The sequence below is a fragment of the Meleagris gallopavo genome, chromosome 4, assembly GCF_000146605.3.
Source record: "Meleagris gallopavo isolate NT-WF06-2002-E0010 breed Aviagen turkey brand Nicholas breeding stock chromosome 4, Turkey_5.1, whole genome shotgun sequence".
In the NCBI taxonomy this organism is placed as follows: Eukaryota; Metazoa; Chordata; class Aves; order Galliformes; family Phasianidae; genus Meleagris; species Meleagris gallopavo.
This window is the reverse complement of record NC_015014.2, coordinates 15,962,623-15,989,598: the sequence shown is the minus strand read 5'-3', so window position 1 is coordinate 15,989,598 and position 26,976 is coordinate 15,962,623. Positions and strand designations below refer to the sequence as shown.

The window sequence follows — 26,976 nt, the reverse complement described above, 5'->3', positions numbered from 1 at the left end:
GCTCCAAATTTTCTTTTACGTATCCAAAATTAACTTACATTTTGAAATGATCCTGTCACATAAAAAGTTGGGATTTCCATCCTGTAAAACATTTTTAAATGTCAAAAAGCTATTTTGAATTAGTTTGAAATATAGAAACTATTCTTGGATCAAAATTTAGAAATCAAAATTATTGTTTTGTCAATTAATGTTTTTTATCATTTAGAAGTTCATGTAATATAATGAGTTAAAAAGAAAATAGCAATTATGTAATTTCATTCCCAAATCTTACTAGAATACATTCCTTCTTAGTAACAGTTTTGGTTGTGGTTTTTTTTTTTGGCATATCAGCACTTTCTAGAGACAACTGCCTTTTTAGAAAACCTGTAACACATTTTATTCACTGTTCCGTGATTTCCACAAACCTGAAGTAAAATTTTGCATTAGCAACTGCCTTTCTCCTTTAGAGGGGTGGGAAGGGCAAGCAAGAGAAATAACAAGTGTACTATGTCCCGAATTGTAAATACATGCAAAATCCAGTCTCTCTAATGTGCCTTGTGGTAACTCTTGCAGGATTTTTTGGCTAAACATGCTGGAATCTGTTTCTTTTGTGTATGAGACATCAGCTGAGGTGATGGGAGAACAAAACCTTGTTCTGAGTTTCTGGTATCAAAATATCTAAGTATCTAAATATCAAAGTATCTAAATATCAAAATAACTTCACCTACAGGAATAATTGAAAGTCATGTGGGATGAAAGAGGGTCAACCAGGTGTAAGGGTGAATATTAAGACTAGAGAAAGGAAGAGTTCTTTCAAATCCTCTGACCTCATGGACAATCAGTGATATGCATGTCATGTACCATCACACCATAGGAGAACAGTCTGGAAGGAGCACCATGCAGATATGTAGTATGTCCCACTACTCCACTGCAAATGAGAGAGACCTGTCTTGGAATCTTCCACCAAAGGCTGAGTTTCAAACTCGTGTGTGCAAAACAGCTGTAAAATTATTTCTAGACTCAAACTCCAAGTGCTGAATTTCTCTTTTATCTGAGATGATAATTCCTTCTTTCAGGCACACAGTCATAACAATTATGACAATTTGCATTGAAGCAGCTAAAGAAAAGCAAATGATGGATCACCAGAGCACAGTAAAAGCACTGTAGTAATTAGCTCCTTCCATGAAAAATGTGCAATTCCAGGATCAACCTAGAAGCAACAAATGGAAACATCAGACAGATGGGAATTAGAGGAACCCAAAGAAACAATAAGACAATTATTGATAAGCAGTAAGTACGTACACCCTCTAGTGGAATATCATTTGAACAAGACAGTAGTTTGATTTCCTTGCTACCTTGAAGGCTACGTAACTAGCACATTGCAGCAACCATAAACTCAATTTCAAAGTCTTTATGACCTGCTTTATATTTGCTTTGTGCCACTGGGACAATGCTAGTCAGACAGTGCCTGCCTGTGAATCTACCTCTAAGATTTTGGGCCAGGTGGGAAATAAGCTGGAAATGCAGCTGAATCTTAAGAACGATATGTGAGATTCACTGCTATGCAGGATGAAATCAAAGCAGTCCAAGTCAGGAGCAACAGACCCGAGTTGATTTGAGGGAATTTCCACAAGGAAGTGGTCAAATCCTAAATGAGCGCCTCGGTCACCAAGCCCACTGTTGGCCTTATTTAAAGACCAGGATGTCTGAGTGCTGGCTGTACTCTCATTGTTCTCATTCCCGAGTTTGAAAAGAGGTACTGACCTACTTGCAGTGAAAAGAATAAGTCAGGGTCTGGGGTCCCTGGCTGAGGTTTTTGTTTCAGAAAGCTGCCACTTCCCCTGGTAAGTGCCATGGCAGCGGATAACCCCACCATGCCTTCAGACACTTTCTCTTTTTTCCGGGACAGAATGAGGAGACCTGAACCTTCGTAGAGTCCTCCAGAAGCCTACTAGCTGCTCTCTAAATTTCCCTGAAATTTCACTCTTTTTTCCTACCGACAACTCACCCATTTCTAAATCATCATTGTCCCTTTCCTCTATCCCCTGAGCAATAACTGAGAAGCCATTCCTGGTTTGAGGTGAAGAAAATGTGTTTCCAGACTTTAAGTTCCATGTGTGCATTTTTGGGTAGATCCTGTAGAAGGAAGTCAAGATGGGCTAAAAGTTATTTTAATAGAGGAAAGTACTCTTCCATGCAGAAGACCACAAAGTCCTACAAACGTTCATATAAGGCCAATCTTTCTTCCACTGTGCAGAGAAAACCAACATCACACCGTTCTGACTTTCTTTCTTTCCCCCTGTCTCTGCTCTCCCCTTATGGCTGTGAGGCTCAGGCTATGGAATGCAAATCCCAGACATCTTTCAGCCACTTCCAGTGCTGAGTGTCCTTGCATGAATTCCTCAAGACAGAGTGCCTCATCTCTTTTGCTGGTATAAAACAAAATGAAACAAACAAACCAAAAGAAAAAAAAAAAAAGAGGAGGGGGGAGGAGGATAGAAGCTAATTTCCCTGTCAACAGCCTCCCATTAACTGGATGTTTGTGCATGGGTGATTGAGGAGAACACTCTTAGGAAAAAACAGATTTCAGTGTCAGAATTGCAAAGGGTTATTAATATAAACAGATGAGATAAACTATAATGATTGCTGAAAATGATGAAAAATATCTCACTAGTGTCATTTTCATGTTGTTTGCTCACAATTTGAGAGTTTAAAGGACAAAATCATCATGCAGATCAAAGAGGTTTCCTGGAAAGACTCATATCTACCTTCAAGCATACTTTTTCTTTTCTTTTTCTCTTCAATGTGATACGTAATTGGCTTGCTCTGTTTAGCACCTGTGAATATCAAAACAACTTCCTTCTAGTTAGAGAACATAAGAAATAGTTACGTCAGTCCTGTTCCCACTGAAATTAGGAGTGAGACCTCTGACTTTAGTGAAGGCAAGGTGTAAAACTGAAGAATAATGAATACACAGCCTCCTGTATAAAAGCTACGGTTGTTCCATTGATCCAAGCATAATTACAGAATGAGATGAAATAAATCCAAGAAAGTTCAGTCAGTATGCTGCTGATGCAAGAAGCATTACAGAGAAGGCATGGTAATCCTGTGAATGAACTAATCAGCACTCATCTCTATGCAGAAATGAAATAAATATTTTGTGCCTGTGTGTGCACATCAGCTCCTTGCTCAACAAGCTAGAGAGGCCAGTCTTTGGGACAACAGTAGAACATTACTAGAGACTAGGGTGGCAGCACAAACACAGCATTTCCATTTGTTATCCTGTGGGGTGCTGTAAAAACAATTCTGAATTGGCTACCCTATTAAAAAGAAGGCATTGATTTATTATGCCTTAATTTTATGTTAAGTGGCACTACTACTCAGTTAAGAGGGCTAAAAGATTTAGTTAAAAATCTTAACTACAGCATCAGTAGATGTTAATTTGACTATCACAGGCTGGTTTCACTGTAATTTCAGATATTCTGTTCTTAGCAGGTGAAGCACTGAAATATGGGGTGTAAAATACCCATTTAATTCTTTCTTGTTTTGCTCAGTTTTGCACTTTCTTACACAAAGAATGTGAGCCATTATCATTTTAGATATAATCAAGACTAATTTGATTTGAGAACCAAAGTGATAACCCTTGGCTGTATTTTGCCCATCAGCTTTCTGACATGTAGTCCTTTTATCAAGTTAAAGAGTACTTTCACTCCTGTGAAGATGTATAAATATCTCCCAGATGATATAAATAGTACCATGTAATCAACATGCTATGTAGACCATAAAGCTTTCCCTTCATTGATATGGAGAGTTGGTGGGTTAGCAAGGTTGTCTGTTCACAGTTTCAACCTACATTGGAGCTGCTGGTACATCCTCAAAGTGTGTGAGGCAGGAGGAGGGAAGTGAGGGCTGGTCAAAGGGCTGTGTCTCAATAGATCACAATAAGAGAGCTGCTTTGCTACGTATGAAGCACTGACTCGGAATCAGATAATCTACAAATGATTTAGTACCCCACGATTATGCGGTAAGCAGCATTCAGAACATACTCCAGTTAACTACATACAGTTTGGCAATTTCTGTTACATAGGCATACAGTTTTATAACTCTTTTTCTGCAACTTCTGAGGGGGAAATCAGTCTGCTTTAGGATTCATTCTAATAAATTCAAGGACCCTGTAGTTTGCACAGTCTATCCCTGATGAATTTTCTCAACTAGCTTAACTGCTTGGACTAAAGATGGCTGACGATTCCCATTCAGAATATCATTGCTCTGTTTCTTTAAATGCAAGTCAGACATAGGTAGCCACACTACTGCCTCTGCTTTCCTTACCCTTTTAGGGGGAAGTTCCTTCAATTAGACTGTTATTTTATGTCAGTGCAATTTTACACCTTTAGAGAGTGAAGCTGTTTGTAAAAGTTTATCATGTGCAGCATACACAATTGTGGGTGAGAGAGAGTTCATTGTTTTCCAAATTCACTATAACTTCAAAAATTCCATCCTGTGCCACAGCAGATATTGGGTATTATGGCACACTGGTAATTTTTGCACTAGAAGAGTTTAATGGCTGTGCAAAACACTCACATTATAGCTTCCCTATTGCTTTTTTGCCTCCCAGTTGCTTTTTAGATACAGCGAGTACGTACCTGAAACACCAACTACTAGGAGGCTATTTGGATTTGGGAACTTCTGACAGAATCTATTGCCAAGACAATTCCTCTTGTCCTTACAATATTTATACAACAGGTGCATTTCTGATATATACATTACAGTCTGGTGCTCTCTCAGTGCTATACTGTAAGCAAATTCTGCGGCCAGGGCTTATGCAGAAGTTATGCTCTAAGTAGATGCTTAAACAATTCAAACGTGAGGCAGGTCCAGGATCAGGGACATGACATGGACAGACGTGGGGATTTAATTTGACTCAGTGCAGCTTTTAGGTCTTAGCAAAAACAAGAAACTAGTTTAATTCTTCTGAAGTCCCACAGAGCACCTAGGTCCTAAACAAAGCAGATGGTGACAATGGATTTTGCTTCTGGGAGCCAAATCTTCATCTCAATGGCAAACCTGTAAGGTTCCACCTCCAGGGAAAAGAAAAGAAGTCTGATGCGACAGATGAGTGCCTAGGGAAACCAGCTTGATTCAGAGGTCTAGGGAGGCCGCTGTTAGGAAAACAGGATATCTGTTAGGAAAACAGATATCTATACACAATATTTTGCCAGCAGATGTGTGCTCAGTGCTGACAGCGTGGTATTAAGCCAATAAGACCCGATGAGAGGAAGAGCACACAAGGTAGTCAGCAGGAACCCACTGAGGCCATGTTAACACTGTTCACATAGCTTACTTTAAGCCTGAAGCTGGAGACAGTGACTTGTCTACAGGACACTTCATAAACAGACCCCCAGACAGCTAGGGATGGCAGCTTTAACTGAGATCATAGCAACAAAATTTCAAGAACAGTTCCACAATGAAAGGCTGACTCCAGGTTTGTCAGTAAGCAAGTTCCAGCAGCAATACCTGTGACTGACATGGCTAGATTTTCAAAGAAAACCACCACAAGAAAATAAACCCAAATCTGCCCTATTTTGGACCACGGTTTCGAGAATCCATTGCATTCAGCCACACTTCCCAAAACTACTACATGATGATCTTTGCAAATCTGCTTGTTATTGCCATTAATAAAAAGAAAATTATTCTGGAAATTCTGAGTTCAAAGTGCATTTCTGAAAATCTGGATTTATGTACACACTAATTAAAAAATCAATCTTCCTTTAATTTGCTTCCAAAAGCAGGGCTCCCCATAACCTGCTGAATTATGTTCTCCCACAAAATAGTAATTCTTCAGTAAAATAGCACAGACTCTTATGAATGGGAGAAATACAAATGGAATCATTCACTAGACTGTTGATTGTCTCCTTATTCTACTGTTTCACCAATTAACCAAGCTTAAGAGCCTTTTAAGTATCAGATGTGATGAGCTGTTTGACACCACTGCCAGCCTTCATCATTCCCAATGTAAAGTGACAGTCCTGAGATTAAAATATTATTTCCTTATAAAGATGAGGAGTCACATTTACTTACAATTAGTATGCAGGCTTTGACAGACCAGGCATTTGTAACACAATTTCAAATTACCACCACCACAAAAACAACAACAACAACAAAAAAACAATCTAGTAGCTATGAATTAATATTTATGTGGTGGATGAATGGCTAAATTTGACTGTCTTCAGTGAGAGATCATTCCTTAAAGGAATAGTGATGTCCTTCATGGGAAAAGTATTCAAAACAAAACTTGTGCTGACATCTATACATTCTGTTCTAAGTATCTGTTATGCTTTAGCAAATGCAGGGAGAACTCGCATACTGTTGGAAGAATGCTTTAGAAGCTATTTTCCACAAGCTTGTCTCCTATTGTAGTTAATAAACAGAGCACAGAAAAATCTCAAGCAAGCACTAGAGTGAGCAAGTCTGAGAGCACGATTCAGTCTTCTGTAACAGACCAGAACTGTTGACAGTAACCACAAGAGGGAGAGCTAATTCCTGAAATAGCTGCAAGGGAGTGAGGTCAGTAAAGTGCCAATAGTTTATTTAAATTACAGAAATGATGTCCAGGTTGTAATAATATTTGCAGAAACAAGCTTCAAAAATCTACAAGTGGCAATAATTAATTCTAGCTCCCTCCTTTGTGCAGACTGATCCAGACAAAGAAAGACTGTTTAGAACATACTATTTTTTCAAAAGTACCTCTGATGAGGTAAGCTATATTAGAAGGCACACGTGTTTCTGCTCATTCAGCCCACATATAAGAAACTGGTAATCTCCTCTTCATTTCTCTGAATCACATACAGCGTGATCAGTACCGAATCAGCATTTACAGCAGGAAGGCTGCAATATCTGCACATAACTCTTTCAAGGAAAAAAACAGGAATTAACAACTGAAAGCAAAGAGGTCTTTGCTGAGGTGATATGAATGTGCATTGAGAAGACAGGAAGATTTAGCAAGCTATGTGTCATTAACATCCATTTTTATTTGTTCATTTATGCAACTGGAATGGTGATATTTCATTAATCAAATGCTCTTACCTCACACAAGTGATTTCCATAGCAGCAGGCAATTCTTTCTATGCTGGATCACATTGTCACCAAGACTCACCTCAAGTTACATTATTCCTTCTTTTCTTCTCTAGAAAGTGCATCAAAGTTCAGCAGTTAAAAGAAAAGCAGAATATTAGGGAGAGGCCAATTTGAGAGCTACACCAATTATTTGGTCAACCTTTACTTGCTGAGAGCCAGCAGAAGGTTTCCTGCATGACTGTGCACATGCAGTGAAGCTCCTCATATCCCTTGGAGGTGGTAAGATAATTTGCTGTGTGCTTAAAAGGCCATGAATGATCCAATGCAAATACTTTGGGACAGGGACATATGTTCTTCTGTGCTTAAGGAGGCAATGATCAAGGCCTCCAACTCTTATCCCAACCCACAGAACACTAACAGCAGCAGTAAGTGATACAGAACAGATGAAGGGCCATAAAATCTCACTTTCCACCATATAACAGCATCTCTTGAAAACACTATAATTGAAAAAGCAGTGGTCAGTAAGCAAGTAGTAAACAGGCTACTGAACATTCATTTTATTTAGGAGCCTTGTGCTGCTTCCCTTCCTTTAAATTAATTTAGTGTAGAAGCCCCATCAATAACCATGCCAGCATCAAAACACCTATAGGCTGAGACTCTGCAAACAGCCATTCCATCATGTCAGAGTTTTTTTTCTCCGGAAACTTTAGCTGCTAATTAGCTGCAACATTTCTGACAATGGACTATAATTCACAGGTCCTTTACAAGCTCCTGTTTTCTCAAAGCTAGTGTATTTTCAAGGCTTAAAATAAACTTGGCTCCTTTAGCTGGTTTTCCATCTTGTCAGTAGTTCTACTTATCTTGCAATAGCTACACAGTACACACAATATGATACAGTAAAAATGGTAATAAAGAGATGATGGTGTTGATGGAACTGTTTAGGTCAGTATTTCATCTAGGAAACATTTATTGTTAACTACAAAAATAAGTTAATATCCTAGTATTGATTCTCAGTTGGATTAAAGAAAAGTTAGAGTACTTCCCTTACTTCCCATAAGTTGATTACACTTCACTAATTTCTGCAACTGAGGCCATGGATTTCAGCAAGAATAGCCTGATTTGCACTAGCAAAGAATTGGACTTGTTTCACAAAAAGTTGCTGGTGTGCTCCTGGTTTTTTCTGAGTGCCTGATACCTCTTGGACCAACTGAAACTAAAGCAACAATTTGCATCAACTTCTGTAGAACATATATGCTGAAAGGAGCACTGCCATGCTGAATCTGGCAAAACCTAATATTTTATTTTATAAATTAGGGTCCACTTCCCCTTCAACAGTGGAATATCATCTTTTACTAGCACCTGTTCCATCAGTTTCCAAAGGTATCTGGGTGCTACTGGGTGCAACTCTGATGCTTTTAGAAGTCTTGTTGCTAGAAATCTTATTGACCTCATGACAGAAATTTAAAATCACTTAAATATTAAGAGTTATGACTCTATAGCAATCCATGATAATCTTCTCCCACAGCACTCCTAAAATGGACCTCACACTTTGAAGCACTTGTAACACTTCAAAATGCTGCCTTTAACCAAGGTAATGAAACATCCATTTTGAAATCTTATTCTAACCACTCCCTTCAAGATTACTCCAGTAAAAGTTATATGTGTTGGAGAGCAAAAAGAGTTGGGTCACTTCACACAGGAAGGCAAGCTGGGAGCTGAGGGTGATTATGTGAGCAGGAGCAGCGAGCTCACCACAGCTCTGCAGTGTCTGAACTGGGCAGCCCAGGCAGAGCAGTGGCAGCAGCAGCTTCTATCATCCGGCAAAGTAACATCTGGTCTATGGCCAGCCCAAAAAACCTGAAAAACAATCTGTTAACAAGATTAGAGCAAGAATACCTACAACACTGCTCAGGCCAAGACTGAAGGCTCGAGAGATTAAATAGGGCTCCTGGCCCACGAGCAGCATGTGTGAGTCAAAGGTCTCAGTGAGGTCTGTTAGGGTAATTTTGAGTTTGTTAGTGTACCCTGCACTCTGACAAAATGTGAAGGATTACATATTTTAATTATAGCATGACATAGCATGACACAGTACGAACAGCATAAATTGAATCTTAGGAATTATTTCCTATAGGCTGAAATATAGCTGCAGAAAATACCTGCTTAATAATTTATGATGACGGAAAAGAAACAATGCAGTACAAAAGTTTAGAGCCCCTAAATTAATCAAATACATTATTAATTTATTAATTTAATTAATTTAACTTATCCACTAATTTTATCATAGTGCTAGGCAATGCAGAATCATAGAAACACCAAGGTTGGAAAAGACCTCTAAGATCATTCAGTCCAACTGTCCACCTTTCACCAGTAATTCCCACTAAACCATGTGCCTCAGTACAACATCTCTCCATGGTTCTTGAACACCTTCAAAGACAGTGACTCCACCACCTACCAGGGCAACCCATTCCAGCACCCGACCATCAGTGCCTGAACGTCATGGCTCTTTGCATGAGTCCCCAAAAGGACATCCACAAAGTATGAAGGCAGTCCCCAAGGGACAAGGAGACCTTCTCCAGTTGGAAGTTCCACCACTGGTTTGTCAAGGTCAAAATTCCCTTCTTAGCTGGCCCTGTAAATGCGTATTTTCTGATAACACTGATAACATTCATTCAGGAAAAGTGGCTAGGAACATTGCTCAGCAAGACACTGCAACCATGAGGTTAGGCGAGTTCTGGAAAGTAGAGTGGGGAGGCAAGGGGAAGAACATCTGGGGCAAGATCTGAACTGAGCCTGTTCATTTCTTCTGTAAAGATCTGAACCACTGAATTGGAGCAGTAAATGGGGGTAGTGATGCTTTCTCCCCAGAACATGCAGAAAATAACAACAGCCTGGAGCTGAATCTGGGGAGGTTCAGATTGGATACTACGAAATGATTCCTTACCAGAGTGTGGTTGGGCATTGTAACAAGCTCTTCAGGCACTGGTCACAGCCCCACGCTGGCGGAGTTCAAGAACTATTTGGACAGTGCTCCCAGCCATAGAGTTTGAATTTTGGGTGGTCCTGTGTGGAGCCAGCAGTTGGATTCAATGATCCTTGTGGGTCCCTTCCAGCTTGGGATATTCCATGATCCTATCAAATCCCTTTCAGAAGAGAGGGAACAAGTTTCTCTTCTGAATGGTGAATATAGAGGGTGAGGAGATGTCCCTTGGAAGCAGTAAGTCACCCAAGACATATGAAGGCTGGATTCACATGTTATTTTGAATTTTGATATTCTTGGCTCTACATAACCAATACATGTAGGCAAGTGATGGGATCCTGGATTGTGCCCATGGAAAAAAGGAATACATATCTCAAAGTCAGCACTACAGGATTCAGCCAGCAGGAACTTATACAGGCAGCTTAGAGTTTCAATGACAGAGCAAAGAGTGTGCAAGCCCCACAAGTCACAGTCTGCTGCCTGATTCACTGGACCACAAACCAGATTGCTTAAAAAAGCCTTAAAACATATACAGCATGAAGCTTTTACCTATTACTCTATCAAGATCAATAGGACAATTCCATTCTGCAGAACTATGTTCTACTAAAACTCAAAAGACTGATTAGAACAAAAGTTTCAATAGTATATTTTTGTGATACCATTTATTATCCCACATCGTTTGACACAGTGTAGTATATTGCACCTATAAATCAGTTGCAGCAAATTATTTAATGATGCATTAACTGTGGAGTTTCACATATATTACAGTTCTTTAGCCAATGTTGAATGGTTTTTCAATAGCGTAATCCATCCCAGAAGTACCAAAACAGGCATATTCATCCATCATCAGAGTGCAGAGTCTTCTCTTTGCTCTTTTTATTTTATTAAAGCCCTCGATCTACAGGCATAGCATTAAATAATTCCCTGGAGTCTTTTTCTGCATCATATTACCACCACCACCATCCTCACTTTTCTCTCACAAAAGCCTTTTCATTCTCTATTATATTTTTGCCATCCTCACACAACTTAAGCCTGGTTTGGCACTGACTTAGGCACTGCTCCTGAGAACGCATAGATGACATTGTATCTCTACCATACCATGTATGTGATGGCATTATACTTTTAGATTACATAAGTCATGCATTCAAAAGCTTGAAAATAGAAGCAGTAACTCTACCTAGAACAGGACAAATAGAAGGAAAAGATCTAATAGGTATGATTATAGAAGAAAGGTGTTTGTTTTGTTTTTTATTTCAACGCACACTTTGCTGGAGATTCCTCTGAGGTCTTTGATGCACCCAGAGTTGGACCAAAACAGGTTTTTGGAACTGATCTTTAAGAATTTCAGACATCAAAATAAACTTATTATTTTTATTCCATTCATGGTGCTGAATTCAAATAGCACTTTCACAGTGAGAAAACCAGAAATTTTGCTCTTCAGCACAACATTAGGCAACTGTGTAAGAGGCAGAGCGCACTGGACTTTCATGGAGTTCTAGCTTTGTACCTCAGCAAGATTCTCCATCTGAGGAAAATCGAAGTTCTAGATGTTCCTGAGCTGACTGTTCCCTTAATGTACTCAGTTTGCTGAATTTGCTGAGATTATTATTGGGAAACTTAACCATTTGAGTCATCTCTCACTCTGAAAAAAATGGCTTTATAGTTCTGCAAAGGAAGATTTATTTTCCCCTCAAGATAAATATTGATACTTTAGTCAATATTTACTATTTGGTTTTGGAGAGGAGCAAAAAAGCCTACCCTAAAAGTTTAATAGAGTTTGAGAACTGCTTTTTATCTACACTACAAACTATATCATACTTCTGTCTTGGCAGACAAAGGAAAGTTAGTTTTTATTCATATTAATGAAACACTACAGGGCTCTTTATGGCAGAAGAGGGATGGGAACCTGTGTTTGGTGCACCAGATAGAGCCAGCAAAATTCTGTGGGGGGGGAACAACTGAGGTTCAATCATTTCTCTGCAACATAGAGGTTCTCCTCTCATTCTTAAAAAGATAGCTGCTTTACAAGCATCCTAAACATAACATTGCTTGCTTAGGTATCCCTTCACTGTGCTGTGTGAAAATGTGCATTAATTTGGCCTGGCATGAATTCGTAGTTCTTGACACTTAGAAAATTAACATATTACCTTATTAAATGCTGCTCACTCACAAATGCGCAGACCAGCTGTTGCCTTCCTCCACTACTGAACTGTAGCAAGCACTTTCTAGAAGAAAATTAAAAGTAATGATTACAATCCATTAAAAAAAAAATCAATTTAAATTATTCTGCTACAGAGGGAGCCACAGAATATTTCAATAACTTTGCATTTCACTTTGTTAAAAAGTTCCTATTTGTTATGTAGGGCCTCCTGTACATAAAATATCCTCCTTCGAAATCACTGATTTGCTTACTTTGGAGACTATGCATACACCTAGCAGAAAAAGAAAACCAGACCAGAGAAATATGAGACAGTCCTCATCCTAAAACAATTTAAAATTGTGGTGAAATAGAAACAGAGACATTTTCTCAGACAGGTAGGTGGATGACAACTAAATTCACTAAAATATGTCTGTAATTCAGGCATCACCTACACCCGAGGGCTCTGATCAAGTCATAAAGGAAAATTCAAGCCATTACAACCAATAGCTGGCAGTCTTTTGCCAATTCCAGTAATTCTGTATGCATTAACATGGAATAATATAAATTTCCCTGCACATAAAGTGCCCTTAAATACTGCTTGCACTGAACTGCACTCAAAGAATATTTTCAGTGGAGGCAAGGGATGACTCTCTACTAGGATTATTGATGTAGACAGGCAGCAGGTACCACCTCCCTCCTATTTTATCTGCACTGTAAAGTACTGATTTTTATTGGTTACCTTTTTCTCGTGTATTTTAGCAGCATTGATTGTCAAAAGCAGAAACCGAGTCTTGATCAACATGCATTCTGTAAGAGTGTTTTATGTGGTAGAATAAATCACTGGCGTTGGAGTGGGCATGCAAATCTTGATTTATAATCACCAGCAATGCTTTTCAAGTGAAGACACTGATGGAGCCAAAACCACCTTTGTTTGCTGCACTTAGACAGAGCCTTCCTTCATGATGCAACTTTTCATTCACGTGTATGCCTGGGAGCAAACGTGCATTCTCTTCAGTAGGTGTTCCAGTTATTTATTGGGTTTGTATTACATAGTTATTGCTGCTGATCCAAACTGCTGACACCTTCTTCTGGGTGCTATCTTACTACATTGTTGACATTAGGTCATCTCAGCTGCATAGGTATTCAATCAGTGTCAGAGATGTGCTTGCTTCAGCTGCTTGGGCCTGGCTAAGCAGGTGAGGGAATGACCAATTGAAAAAGAGTTGTTAAGACCACCACAGCAAAATATTTTTTTCATTATATACAGTATTGTAACCAGCTTGGATTCTTCTTTCTCTGAGGCACAAATAAAATGCAAATATTTTTTGAAGGAAAGGGGATGTTCTTTATGAGATACTGTGCTATTCAGAGCAGCGAAACAGCTTGAAATAAATGGAGATTATGAGGAATGTTTTATGAATCCACCCAGAAGAAATTAATATAAGCTTCATGCAGGGAAAACCGCAGGTGAGTTTTCCATCAGATGAACATATTACTACTCAAGCAAGTGGAAACAAGGAAGAGCTGAAGGCTTTAGGTCTTATTTAATAATACTAATACCTAGCTTTTTTCATGAGATTTCAGTGCTCTTTATAGAGAAGGCTTATCTTACTTTGGGTAAGATGGGTTTAAATTAAGTATCTTCTCCAAGGCTCCTGTTCCTATCTACAGCAAAGTCTGGGAGGTACATCTGCTGTGGCCTTCTTTACCCCATGGCAATACACTGGATCAGAGTAGCAGCCAGACCTGTTCTGAACAAGCTTATTCACACTGCAAAGCATTCAGCCAGACAAAATAGTTGCACTGTACAGTTCTTTCAGAAGCTCGGCCATACAGTCAGTGGGCAAATGTTTTTACTATCAGGAGCACAGCATCTAGAGACTGAGTTACACCTACCCATCAAAGTCAGGTCTCCTGCCTCACAGAGTAGACCAGCCTGGGAGTAGGGCAATTATGCCAGTAGCTGACTGGTCCCACACCCCAGGTTAGGTGAACTATTTCTTAGCTAGGCCAGCAGGTACAGGGCTCAGCTCACTAACAACTTTCCAATTCAAGGAGAGAGGAGTTTAACTGTGGGAAAAAGACCCTTTGTTTTTAGCAACAACTCTGAAGGTCCATGCATCTCCTGGTGGTTGCCTAGTACTAATCTGAGGAGGAGTTATGGAGTATGGTGACAGATCTGAAAACAAAACAAAAACTGCATGTTTGTTCAAAAAGAGAGGGAGATCCTCGTCTAAGAAACAGCTTCCCTGTGTTTAACTGCATGTGAATGCAAGCTAATGAGAACAGAAATGACAAGGAATGCAGTAATGTTGTACTGCTTGCAAAACACAAATAAATTTGCTATTGAATGACTTCAGGCTTCTTAGAGACATAAAGTCCAGTGGATGGGACCTATGCAGCATTAAAGCCCCTTTAGAGAAGGGCTGATCAGAGCTGCACTTGATCCAAGCTTAAGATTAGAAGGCACTCAGCATGTTATGACCAGTCTAACATTATACTGCTCCATTTGTGTAAGAGGGCACACTACAGGAATATCTTCATTCAAAAAAGCTACTTCACTGTCAGGCTTCAAATCCTCTTTCCAGCTTTTTTCCATTACATGAGACAGAGCCCTCAAAGAGGAAACCACAAGAACAAAGGATGCCTTGCTGTCCACACCTGGCTATTGCACTGACTCTTTTCTTGCAGAACACAATGCTATACAGTCACTGGTGCCAAGACAAGGGTTTTGCTTTGTTTCATGCAGTCAGTTCACTGTCACATTACCAACACCTTGGCACTGGAACCCTTAACAAATGCTGTCATTGTGTCTCAAGAAGTATGAAGTGACTGGCTCCTGTAAACCTTAAGCCAACATGTGTGCTTAATGGAACCCCACTGATTATAGTGAGCCATGTAGCAGGCTAGGGACCATCTTCTCCTTCAGCATTCTAAAAATTAAGTTAGATTATCAGGCTATGAGTTGAAGACTGACAGCTACATAAACCAACAACTCCTGCTGGAGGACCCCAAGCTGTTCAGGTCACATGTAACATGCAGTGGGTATTCAAGTGTGCAGAACAGCACAAATCAAGAGGCCTGTTCCACTGAAGTCAGTGTTAACTTCATTGTCATGACTCACAGAAGGGCCACACCAAAGTTGACTAGTTTAGAAAATCTCAGCCCAAGGTACAGAACAGTTCCATGAACAATTCCATGCATTTTGGATGGAATGCATTTGGGTATGCTCTTTGGTTTTTCCGTGATGGGGGTTTGTTGTTGTTGTTTTTACAGTGTGCATCAGGTTAAATCTGAGTATTTCACTTCAGGATGATTATGACAAAAGTCAGTTGTTTATCTGAAATCTGATGTTTATGTTTCACAACAGAAAAGGAAACATTTAAATGCATGAATATATTGCAATGCTTTGCTTTCCTTGTTTGCATTCTCAGGCCCTGACAAATATCTCTGGGTATCAACTGACATCAGTAGCCACATTTTCCTGAACCTTAATGCATATTATCAAAATTATAGAATCTTAGAATGGCCTGGGTTGAAAAGGACCTCAAAGATCATCTAGTTTCAACCCCCCTGACGTTGGCAGGGTCACCAACCACTAGACCAGGCTGCCCAGAGCCACGTCCAGCCTGATTACACTTATCATTTGGGATCAGTGTTAGTCCCACACAGCTCTTGCTAACATTTAAATAACATTTATGAACTGAAATGTATCAAGCACATTTCAGCACGATGCAGCCCTCTTCTGCCTCAAAACCTCAGTCTCCACAGCATAACATATAAAAATGTAATTATCTAAGCATAATATTTCCAAGTTGCTTTTGGCTTACACAGTACACATTTTCTAGCATACTGAAGATGCAACACATTGAACATTTCAAAACTATTTCATATCCTGAAGGATGTATATGGTAAGTCAGGTCACTGTTAAAAAAAGATGCATCTATCTAAGATCATTGAAAGAAAGACAATGGACACTAAGAGTCTGGATTGCTTTGTGTTTTCTGCTGAAAGTGCAATCAGTACATGTTCTTCGCTATACCCTTGCAGAACATACAGCATTTTGCTAACTGTAAAGAAATTAATGTCCATTTAATAAAAGATGGTATGAGCCAAATTAAACCATTAATAGTTTAGAAATTGGAAAGACAGGCTGTCAGTCAACCTAGGCCAGGTCAGGGCTTTGAAGTGTGACAAAGTTCTACCTCTGCTCTGACAAACCATCAGCCTCTCAGCAAGGCCACTGCCTGTTTCTCCATGGTGTGGTTTCTAATGTGCTGGCTCAATTTTTATTTTTTAAGCTCATCCTTAACCATGTGAACTTTTTCTTCCCTTCACTCTGTCCTCTCCTCCACTTTCCTTTACACTCTCCCCTCGCCCTTCAAAGCTTCATTTTATCATTTTATCTTAACTACAGAGAACTCTTAGAACAGCTTTTTCTTGATATACTTGTTCATGAAAGTTGAGGCCTTCAGGGCAGAGGGGATACACTCTGGATATATGGACAATGAATATATGGAACACTGGAGTGGAAATTCCAATGTCACTGCACTTTTTTTGAGTTTGAGTCCAGAAAATGTAAAGGAAACATTTAATTTGCATGTGGGTTTGATTTTAAGGGAAACGCCACATTACTCTGAAAGAAATCAAAATAAACAGCCCGAACCTGCCACTTGGTAATAGTTGTAGATTATATGAAGAATTCCTAACTGACTGTACGTAAATTGATCTGAAGTGTCATGCATGTTTGTTTAGCTTTTGTTTAAAGACCTACCTGCACAGGAAGCATCTGACCACTGTTTCCCACATATACTCTTCAGTTTGCACCAATCCAAGACATAGGACGCTTTGAATGGGAAGTGGTGATGGGGATTAGTACTTTTCAGTCGTTTTCAGTTTTTCCTGAATTTATTCAGTCACTTTTTGAACCCTTGCAAGTTCCTAGCATCACCACCACCCTATGGTGACAAGCTCTACAGATCTAACTCATATCGTACAAGAAGGCATTTCCTTAGACTTGCTTTTGAACATGAACCTGATTGCCCCCCTTTATAGAATCTCTTCCACACCCCTGATGAGAACTCTTCCCACATGCTAGATTTCAGAAACTGATACACTATCTTCAGGGCAAGGCCAAGCTCTTGCTACATGCCTGGGCTCCTGATAGTAACATTTATTAGTAGCATTTCAGGGTGGGGGGCTGGTAGGTTTGCTCTCAAAAGACTATATACCTATAGATGTTCGTGTGTCTTGATCTGAGAGTGTCAACAGCATAAAGGGTAAAGAAAAAGGACACTGTCTACATGACAGCCAATTACTGGCAATTTCAGAAGAGTCTGTTTACATTCAGATTTCTACTTTATTGCTTTTCATGCATTCGTAGCCCTCCAAACCAATAAGAGGAAAGCCAAACTCTCAATGTCTCTATCCATAAATCAACCTTACTAACAGAGATCAGAAAATGAAGGGTTCAAGAGAAGAATTTCTCTTTCCATTCCTACAAAGCATCCAAGCAGTACTGCTATGGCCTTTCCTTAGCTACTTACTCCTCTCTGTTTCTCCTTTTGATGTGTTTCTGCGTCAGTTTGCAGTTGCATAAATAATGTCAAGAGGCCTCAAGTCATGGAAAGCTGCAGTGAGCTGTAAGCCATTCCAGCTTCAATCAGGTACACAAACTGCACCCAGCAGTAATGAATCTGGGGTACTATGAATAACAGAAACACAAGTCCTTCCCTGGTGAGGGTAAAACGTTTCAGGAGGCATGAAGAAAAACTATTATGAAATAAAGAAACAGGTTTTGCTCTCATTGTTTCTGTTTCAGTTGGCAGATGTGCCACTCTGCTGATAAAGACCTGAAGGTTTTCCTTGCTTCCCCATGCCTTTGCCTACCTGCCAGTACTTAAGGCTGAGTTTAAAAAAAAAAACAAAACAAAACAGCTGAGATGCAAATACGACACAACTATCTGAGCAGCTCAGGCAGTTCTCCCTACCTAAGAAATACTTTGGAAAAGTCTCTGGCTTTCAGAGTAATATAGAGCTGGTCCAGGGTTCTTTGAATCCTGAGGCTATATCAGGCTAGACAGTAAAGTGCTGAGCTGGACCTCACTCTGCTCACAATGAGATAGTAAGCTAAATTCATTCATTCCTTTTTCAGTTAGCACAGATGACGGCTATTTTTAAGAACATGACTTCATAGCATAGCTTTTAAAGGACATCTTGAAGAGTTGAGATTGGAGTTACAAAGTGACTTTGGGTCAGTTGCCTTTCCTGCCACCTGCCTGCTAGGTTGCTAGCCAAAGTGTTTCAGAGACATTCTCTCAGAAAGCAAAAGAAGGTGGCAAAAAGTAGGCTACTGAATCCATTCTCCCCAGCTTCCAGTTTCAACAAGATCAAGATGAGCAAACTGCAGAGTCAACACATCTCTCCAGGCTAGCTTGTGGTTTGGCTGCACTTCCAATGAACTCTTCAGATATGCATTCATATGAAACAGGTTCTTCGTTTTGAAAAATCAGTAGCAGCTTAATCAAATTAATTTGGCATCTTGCTGATCACATGCTGCTCCTCAAAGCCTCAAAAGGGTGAGCAGATCAGGCTACCTTCATCTCTTCAGTGCATGCAGCCAAGTGTGCTCTTGCTCAGCTTCATTTTTTCCTAACTCAGCATTCATCCATTGTGTTTTACCTTGTTTACCGTCAGTCTACTGAAGACTGTTATCACATCTTTGGTACTGGCTTATAATAAGATGCACATTAGAGCAAAAAAATGTAAATGCTTGAGTGTATTTTCACAAAATAATTTTGAGCTTCTGTAACACTTCCTGTTATTGGACAAAACTAAAAGAAAAAAAAATGGACTTTTTCAAAGTTGCAGGTGTTTTTCCAGTCCAGAGAAAGAGCACCCATGGAGAAACAACCTGAACTTCCATGAGACAATTTGAAGCTGGACTCATTTTGTAGTAGGAGGGACTGAGAATACAAATGTGTGTTTGTTTCCTAAAAAGTTTATCATCTCAGTGGTTTTAGGATGGAATCAATTTTCATTATGCTTTTGCAGAAATTGTTTTTTCAAACCCAGGTCAAAAATGAAGTCTGGATTTTCTGGTTTTGTTTCTGTTTTCATTAAGATTGTTGATGACAAGAAATCTCTTCTATATAAGTGATGATGTAAGAGAGGGCAATTCAAACACTTTTATGAAATACCTAGTTCTTGAAGGTCTACTTAGCAAAATTGTTTGACAGGTGTGGCCAATACTGACACAAACCTAGTTGGCCTCAGCAGAAGCAGCTGAAAAAAATATCCAGAATAATCCTCACCAGCACTTTCATAATTATTAGACAAAATTCACAAGCTGCAGCATTTTAGAGCTCATTAAAGACATGAGGTTTGTAGTTTCTACAAAAGCCATAGGCTGATTTTTTTAATCAAAATCTGAAATATGAAAGAAAAAAACTTTTTTCACTGGTTCACACCGGCCTAGGTGAAATTAATTAAAACCTCACAACTCACCACAGATGAACTAATGTTTCTTATCCATCAGCCTCACTTCACGTTTTGCTTCTGTAGTTTGACCAGCTGTTCGTTCCTGCAGTTGAGAAACACAGGTAATGTTAGAATTTTTTTCCTCTTCATTTTCCTGGTCAGTTTTACTCTCAGTTGTGTGGAAAAAACTTGCTTGTATACTAAGCTGACTTTTCTGACTAGGTCTGCTCCCCTGAAATTTGTCACGAGTATACGATGATGCATAAAATAGGCATAAGAAGAAGAATGGGAGTGTAGGTGCACAAGGTAGGAAGGACACTATGACTCTTGCTATGCTGTGAATCATGCCAAAGGAGGCCAGGTTATGTTTTGTTGTTTTTCTCTACAGAAGGGGAATTTTACCACCATGGTATATAGCATATATTTAGTAATGAGCTGAAGAGTAGTTGCCCAAAAGAGAAGGTTTCACTGAAATGTTGGCTTTGGAAAGATATTCCTGGTGAAACTGTTTGTATAAGGGAAAAAGGAGCTAAAGACGTTTTGTTTTAAACAAAAGATAAAAAGCTGCATTATTTGATTACTTGGAAACACACACAAATAATATATTTGTTTAGAAGCAACTGTCCCTTCATTAATGCATAAGAATTAAAGGACATCTTGTTTTCCCTTGCAGAAAGATCACATTTGTCTGAGCTCACTGAAGAGATACACAGTATACCAACTCAGTTTTCTGTATTAAAGGATTGATATTACTAATTGTTCAGTGAAGCCTCAACAGCAGACCATTTCTTATCTGATCTGGACATATTTCCTGCCAATTCCAACCAATTTTATATTAAAGGAAATTCTGATTCAACAAGATAAGTAAAACATGTACTATTAAGTAGATGGCAAACATTAACCATTTGTGTAGTTCCAATGTGACCAATGCTAAATTAGGGCTTCAGAGTACAACTACTTCCTGTGATCAGCAAGACTTATTCTTCAGTAGTAGTTCAGATCAAAAACTGAATATGCATTTGTGCAGAATCAAATATCAGAGCTTATGTTCTAATCTCAGTGAGACAACACATTGACATTAATAAAAAGCATTAGGAGAAAATTTGATTCAGCATTGGCCATGGAAGAGGTGCACTCTAGTGGCAGTGAAGCTGAAACACACACATTATGGGCTAACTGCTCCACATCTTAACATCTCTGCCCACAGCTCTGCAGGGATATTTCAGGTGCCTAACAGATTTTGCAGGCCTGTAGGTGACTTAGCATATGCTCCAACCTGGGGTCATCCCAAATGACATTCCTACATGTGAAGGGGGAAGTTTGCACAGAGATTTTACTGTATGGCACTTACCTCACTGGATCAGAAAGTAAAGGCATGTACAAGCTGCACTGCATCCCCACATCTCCATGGAGTGCAACACCATTAAGCCACCAGAATATTTGGGGCTGTAAATATTACAGACAGCTTATTTTCATAAAATTATAGAACAGAATTCCCTGACACAGCTCCATGCCATTCCCTCAGGCCCTGTCACTGTCACAGAGAGCAGAGCTCAGCGCTGCCCCTCTACTCCCCTGTGAGGAGCTGTAGCCGCCATGAGGTTTCCCCTCAGCTCCTCTGCTCTGGGCTGAACAGACAAAAGGACCTCAGCCACTCCTCATATGTCTTGCACTCTATACCTTTACCATCTTCGCAGTCCTCCTTGGGAGATTCTACAATAGTTTAATTCCTTCTTATATTGAGATGCCCAAACCTGTGCCCAGTGCTCAAGGTGAGGCCACACAGCAGAGGGGACAACCCCTTCCTTTGCCTGCTGGCACTGCTGAACCTGAGGTAACCCACAATGTGGTTGGGCCTTTTGGCTCCAGAGCACACTGCTGGCTCAGATTCAACTTGCCAACAGCCAGAGCCCCCATGGGACTGTCCTCCAGTCCGTTGTCCTGCAGTCTATACCTATCGCCAGGGTTGCCCCATCCCAGCTGCAGAATCCAGCACTTGCTGCTGTCAAACTTTATGCAGTTGGTGACTGTCCAGCCCTCAGATCCGTCAGGACATCCCTGCTCTGCAGACTCCACATTTTAGTTCTGTATAAAGTGACCACTAGTGACCACTATTATCTAAAATGTTCATAGATACTAACTGGCTAAATCGAAGCTGAGCTCTTCATAATAGCTGTCCAAAAAGCACCTAACCTTCAAGCTCTAGGTAAATCAGCACTGATACACAGAAGTCAAGCAGCAGAGCCACAGTTGCAATTATTGCAATAACTGAGTTAAAAAGGTTGAAGATTAGTCCCTGTATGTGAAAAAAACACAAAAAAGTGTTTCTTCTTCTATAAAGCCCGAATCTCTTGATAGAAGAATAATCCAGAAATGAAGGGCTTCTGCTTGCCACATAGAATAGGCACCAGAACTACTGGTGTGTAGCAATACTACAGCTGTATAGTAATAGGAACTCATTCATGTTAGCTCACCTTGCTTGTGTCAACTGTATGTTCTGAACCAATGGCAAAGGTGAACTGAGAGCATTGATTCTGAACCAACATATCTGTACAGATATGTTGGCACAGAGCTTTTGAAAAATAAATAAGGGAGCAGATTTGAGGGCTGAACATTATTTAGACTGAAATCTACTTAACTTTACAAGTACAGGCCCTGCTCTAAGTCCTGCTGTCAAAGGACGTGACGCCACTGAGGAAGTCTGATCATCTGGATTGCCGTGCCACAGAGCAAGGCAAATAATAGGTTAGGAGGCCCGAGGAGCTTTTTCTTCTCAGACTGGGGAAAGGAAACTTTTTGTGCAAATTTCTAAAATGAATGCCTAATGAATTTCTAAATGAAATGAATTTCTAAAATGAAAGGTCACGCTTGCCTCTCAGATTTACCCTTCGTCTGTGCAGAGCAGAAGACTTGTTTGCAGCACCCAGCACTGTGGGACTGTGACCTTGCTTGGCTGATCTAGGATTCACATTAGTACTGCTAATAGATAAAGAAACATTTACTGTCTATAACAAGACCACATTTTATGTATAACATTTTAACCTGCACACTGAATTGAAGATTTCATGGAACAAGCAGCACTTCAAGATACTTGCTTCAAAAAAGTTTAAAAGCTGTTCACAAATTATTTTCATCTGTCAGTGTGATTCTGTTCACCAGCTTTCTTTGCAAAACATCAAAATAACTCTCTTAACAAAGGAAGCATTAGTGATCTTTTAGAAATTGCATCAAGGGAATGCATTCTTCTAACTGCAGTTACCACAGTGAGAAACGGAAGTCAAATTCTTCTGCTCACATTCAAGAACCAAAGTGACCTTAATTTATCCTGTTTCAGAGAAGGCTCTCATTTTGTGCTTAATATTCCATTGTCTTGATCATTAACCTTATTTTTTTTAAAGTAAATATATACAGACATCTCTTTTTCCTATATTACTATACACCTGTAGATCATACATGATCAGTCAGGTACATGAATAAAACATTCTGAAGCAATTCTCCCATGCGCCTTGTCCTGTTTGCGACTGTTGAAGCTGTTAGCTTCAGGCAATAATTTGTTTATGCAGGTGCATCATGTTTTCTCAGGATGGCACAGGCTGGAAAAGTGACTTTGAATAAAGGAGAGCTGAAATTCAAGGATTGTAATGGAAGTGGGCCAAAGATAGGGCTGTAGACTGATAGTGGACTATCATCACCTTCCAGCCACGCCTGTAGAAAGATTTTGCCTTCAGATAAGTGAGGAGAGTTATCATTTCAGAAATTAATTAATACATAGTAACATATTCAGTAAAGGCAAAAATGATAAAATGCAGAGCCTACAGGTTTTTTTGGCTACTTTACTAATCTAAACACAGGCATCTTCCTCTTGCAGGAAGGAAAACTGCTAAAATAAATCAGGAGGAGAAAGAGAGGAAGAATAAAAATAAATAAATTCACATTTAAATAAAGTGTATTTTGCAGATGCTAGGGTTACAATGCACAACAATTCACACAACTGATGTGTTTTCCTCTAATTGTCATCCTTGTTCTTTTATATCAAGCCCACATGCTTGATATAGAGAAGTAGTGAAGAGAATTTTATATCTGCTAATTATTATCATGATGTTATTAATTTAGACTAAGGATAATAAGATAGGGTGTATGTAGAAAGAATTCATTATGAAATTAATTGCTCTGATTAGGGTCAACACATAAGATAAGGTTTACAAAGCATTTCAAAAACAATTAGTTTTGAGGGCTATTTGGCTTCCTAAGACATGTAAATCTGGCGCTTGTACTTTACATTTCTCCCCCCTTCCCATTCATATGCTAAGTCCTCTGATAAATGCCGCTTGTACAAAAGAAAATTGAAATCAGTGGATTGAAGCAAAGCTGGATAATGAGGTATTATTGATATATTCTGTGAATGCTTCAATTATTCCTGCCATCGGTTTTGAAATTATTTCACAGAAGCAAAAAATAAAAAATGGCTTTTTACAAAGTCAATTTTAATCTCTCCATTGCATTTGTGGTTGTTATCTTTTCCCCTTAATAGCCATGGAAAGGGCTTGATTATAGTTATCTTTCTGAATACACTGTTGTCTTTGTAATTTCTTTCTCTTGACTCTCAAGGGCTCTCTCAGAATGGTGCCCCTCAGTTACGTGAAACACCTGTTTCTAATTCATCTCCATAAATGAAACTTAACATGGCTTTGCAGCCTTTCATCTCAAATGCACTTTGCTTTCTCTCCTATGAAGCCTTAAAGGAAAATAACTGACAGAAAGAGCTAGCAAAAACATGTTTTACACAATAGAATGTACATTCAGGATGTTCTTTATCACAAAGGTTTGTAGTGTCTGACTTCATTTCCCATTGCAGTTGAGATTTGGCCCTTGATTTCCAGGTGATCATATTCAGTCAATCCTGACAGCTTTCATGGAGCTATCCCAAATATGTGCTGCTTACAGCAGGCAGCTAGCTGAGCTGTAGCGACTGGTTCTGGCCAGGGGCAGCCTGATATTTGTCTGCCACAACACGTGGGTTATCAAGGCAGCAGCAGCGTAGTTGCCCATTTGTCACACATTTCCCAACCATCGTCTTCATTCAGTGGCCTGCCTTCCAGCACTATACTAACAGCCTCAAGGAATCAACACTGAGAAGGACACTTGGCACTGCATGTTACCATTTCAGGCCACAGTTTCTCCCTTTGGGTTTGCCATCTGATGCCACACCCCAGAATCCGGAGTACTCACTCATTCCAGCACTTTGCAACATAAACTGGAGGGGACAAAGCCACAGTGCCTTCACAGAAAGAAAAAATCACCTTTAATGATGGATTAGCACAGGAGCTGTTGACATTTCCGATGGCAAAACTTTCCAAGTCACTACTTTGCCCTTTGAATTTTGAACAGCTGCAGTAATGCAGTGCACTGCAGCAGGGGATATACCACTCAAACAATGCCCCATATCACAGCAGACTAGGCTCTTTCACGTGGTACAGTGGCTCAGAAAATATGGCTTGTGCAAGAGCAGGTAGTCTTGCTGCTCAATACCAAGCAATAGAAATCAACTGAATGATCAATAGGCTTTTCTGTCCACTGAGGCTTTGAAGATTCTGCTGTCATGCTTTCTGCTATAATTAGCACTTGACAAACTTAAAATGTTTAATCACTGTGAAATTGTCTCCTTTAGAGACAATGCACATCTGGAATAACAGCATGCAATACGGAAGTCTATAAAGTCCCATGCCATTAAACACAGAACTTCAAATCGAATTTTCACTGCAAAAATGGAGCTGGTTCTTTGACATGCTAACATCAGCTCAAAGCACTGACAGCAGACAAACTTCAGAGGGCTCACAATATACTTTTAAGCATCTACGTGTTTGCTTGTTTAGATGTGAACATACTCTCCTGGTGGTAGACAGAGTGCTAGACCACCCTTACCTCAGCTTCATCTTCATACTCAGAATGAAGGCAGACTGGGGTAAATGAGACAGATAAGAAGAACTCAGTGACCAACCAACCACTGAGGGCTACAAGGGCTCTAGTGAAAAGTTGCTTTGTGATATCATATGGAAAAGAAAGGAAGAAAAGGAAGAAATTCATTGCAAACATAACTATCTTCAACTGACAGCTTTTCAAAGCTGAGAATGAAATGGAGATGTACAGGCAAGTAAATGCTTTCTTCAATATCAGTGTTTTCCACTGGACATATTTCAGCTTTGATAGCTAAATGAAAGCAGAACTCTTGCCTGAGGTGGGACCGCAAACCTAGAAAGGAAAGCTGAAATGGCAAACCAAGACAAAAGGGCAAAGAGAGACTAATGTTTTCTCTCCCAAGGTCAGCATAAGCTTGGCCACAAGCTTAGTTTGGAACTAATACCTTCATAGGGCTGGACTAATGCTTCTATATGAGCTATATGAGCTACTTATGACTTATCTTGGCTATCACAAACCCCAGAAATGACCTCTTCTATCAGGCAGCTCCTTCCAAAGAACATACACACAATATGGATAAGGTACCATAATCTTGCTTTAAGGGCTAATGCCAAAAGAAGTTGTATTGACTTTCAGAAAACATTCACTTTCAGAAACTGGCCATCTCCGAATGAGGACCAGTGATTGCTGAGTGGCAGATGCAACTTGCCTAAGCAGCCCTGCACTCTATACAAGAGTCTAACAAAGAAAGACCTACAAAATAGATTTTGTCAGTGCTTACGATAAGACCCTTTCTAACGGGCATGATATGATGCTGGGCAGATATTAAAAGAATCTAAGGCTGAGACCCAACCAGAACTCTCTTTGCCAGCTGTCTCCTCAAACCTACAATAAAATTCCCTTATCCCCTATACCTCTCATCACTAGCTCCAGAGTCAAAGGTCACAAAAATAAGCCCAAGTATTTGTAAATATCATTATTTTGCTCTGAAACATGTTTCAGCACAGAAATTCAAAAGGGATCATTGTTCTAAATTATGCTCTCCAATTTTTGATAGACTGCTACTGAATACTTGTCATGAATTTACGAAGAAAGAAAGTGGATGTTAGCACTATATTATCTTTTATTACGTGGGCAAGAATGGTAAGCTCTGAGCACTGGATATGGATCCATAGTTTGTGATCTCAATGTTAAAGCAGGGTTGCTTAATGCTAAGTCTGTGCTGATGGTACTAGAATAAGCCAAATCACTCTTGATTTCTGTCTGTAAGGTCTGGAATTTAACAGTTCTCTGCCACACACAAAAATAATAAAAATCATCTGCTGCTGAAACAGAACTACATTTCATACTTAAAGAAACCTGCAAAACTATGCATGAATGCAGTTTGAAAACAAAACAAAACAAAATTTAA

General features: G+C 39.6%; 1 long non-coding RNA gene across 1 annotated transcript; it reads right to left on the bottom strand.

The window, feature by feature from the left end:
* Positions 1–335: 335 nt before the first annotated feature.
* On the bottom strand, positions 336–20,054 carry LOC104910581. Its single transcript, XR_004159500.1, has 5 exons — positions 19,677–20,054; positions 12,178–12,255; positions 7,063–7,162; positions 1,988–2,816; positions 336–1,189 (listed from the first exon to the last, which is right to left on the bottom strand). It is a non-coding gene; the product is annotated as an uncharacterized LOC104910581 (long non-coding RNA).
* Between the last annotated feature and the right edge of the window lie 6,922 nt (positions 20,055–26,976).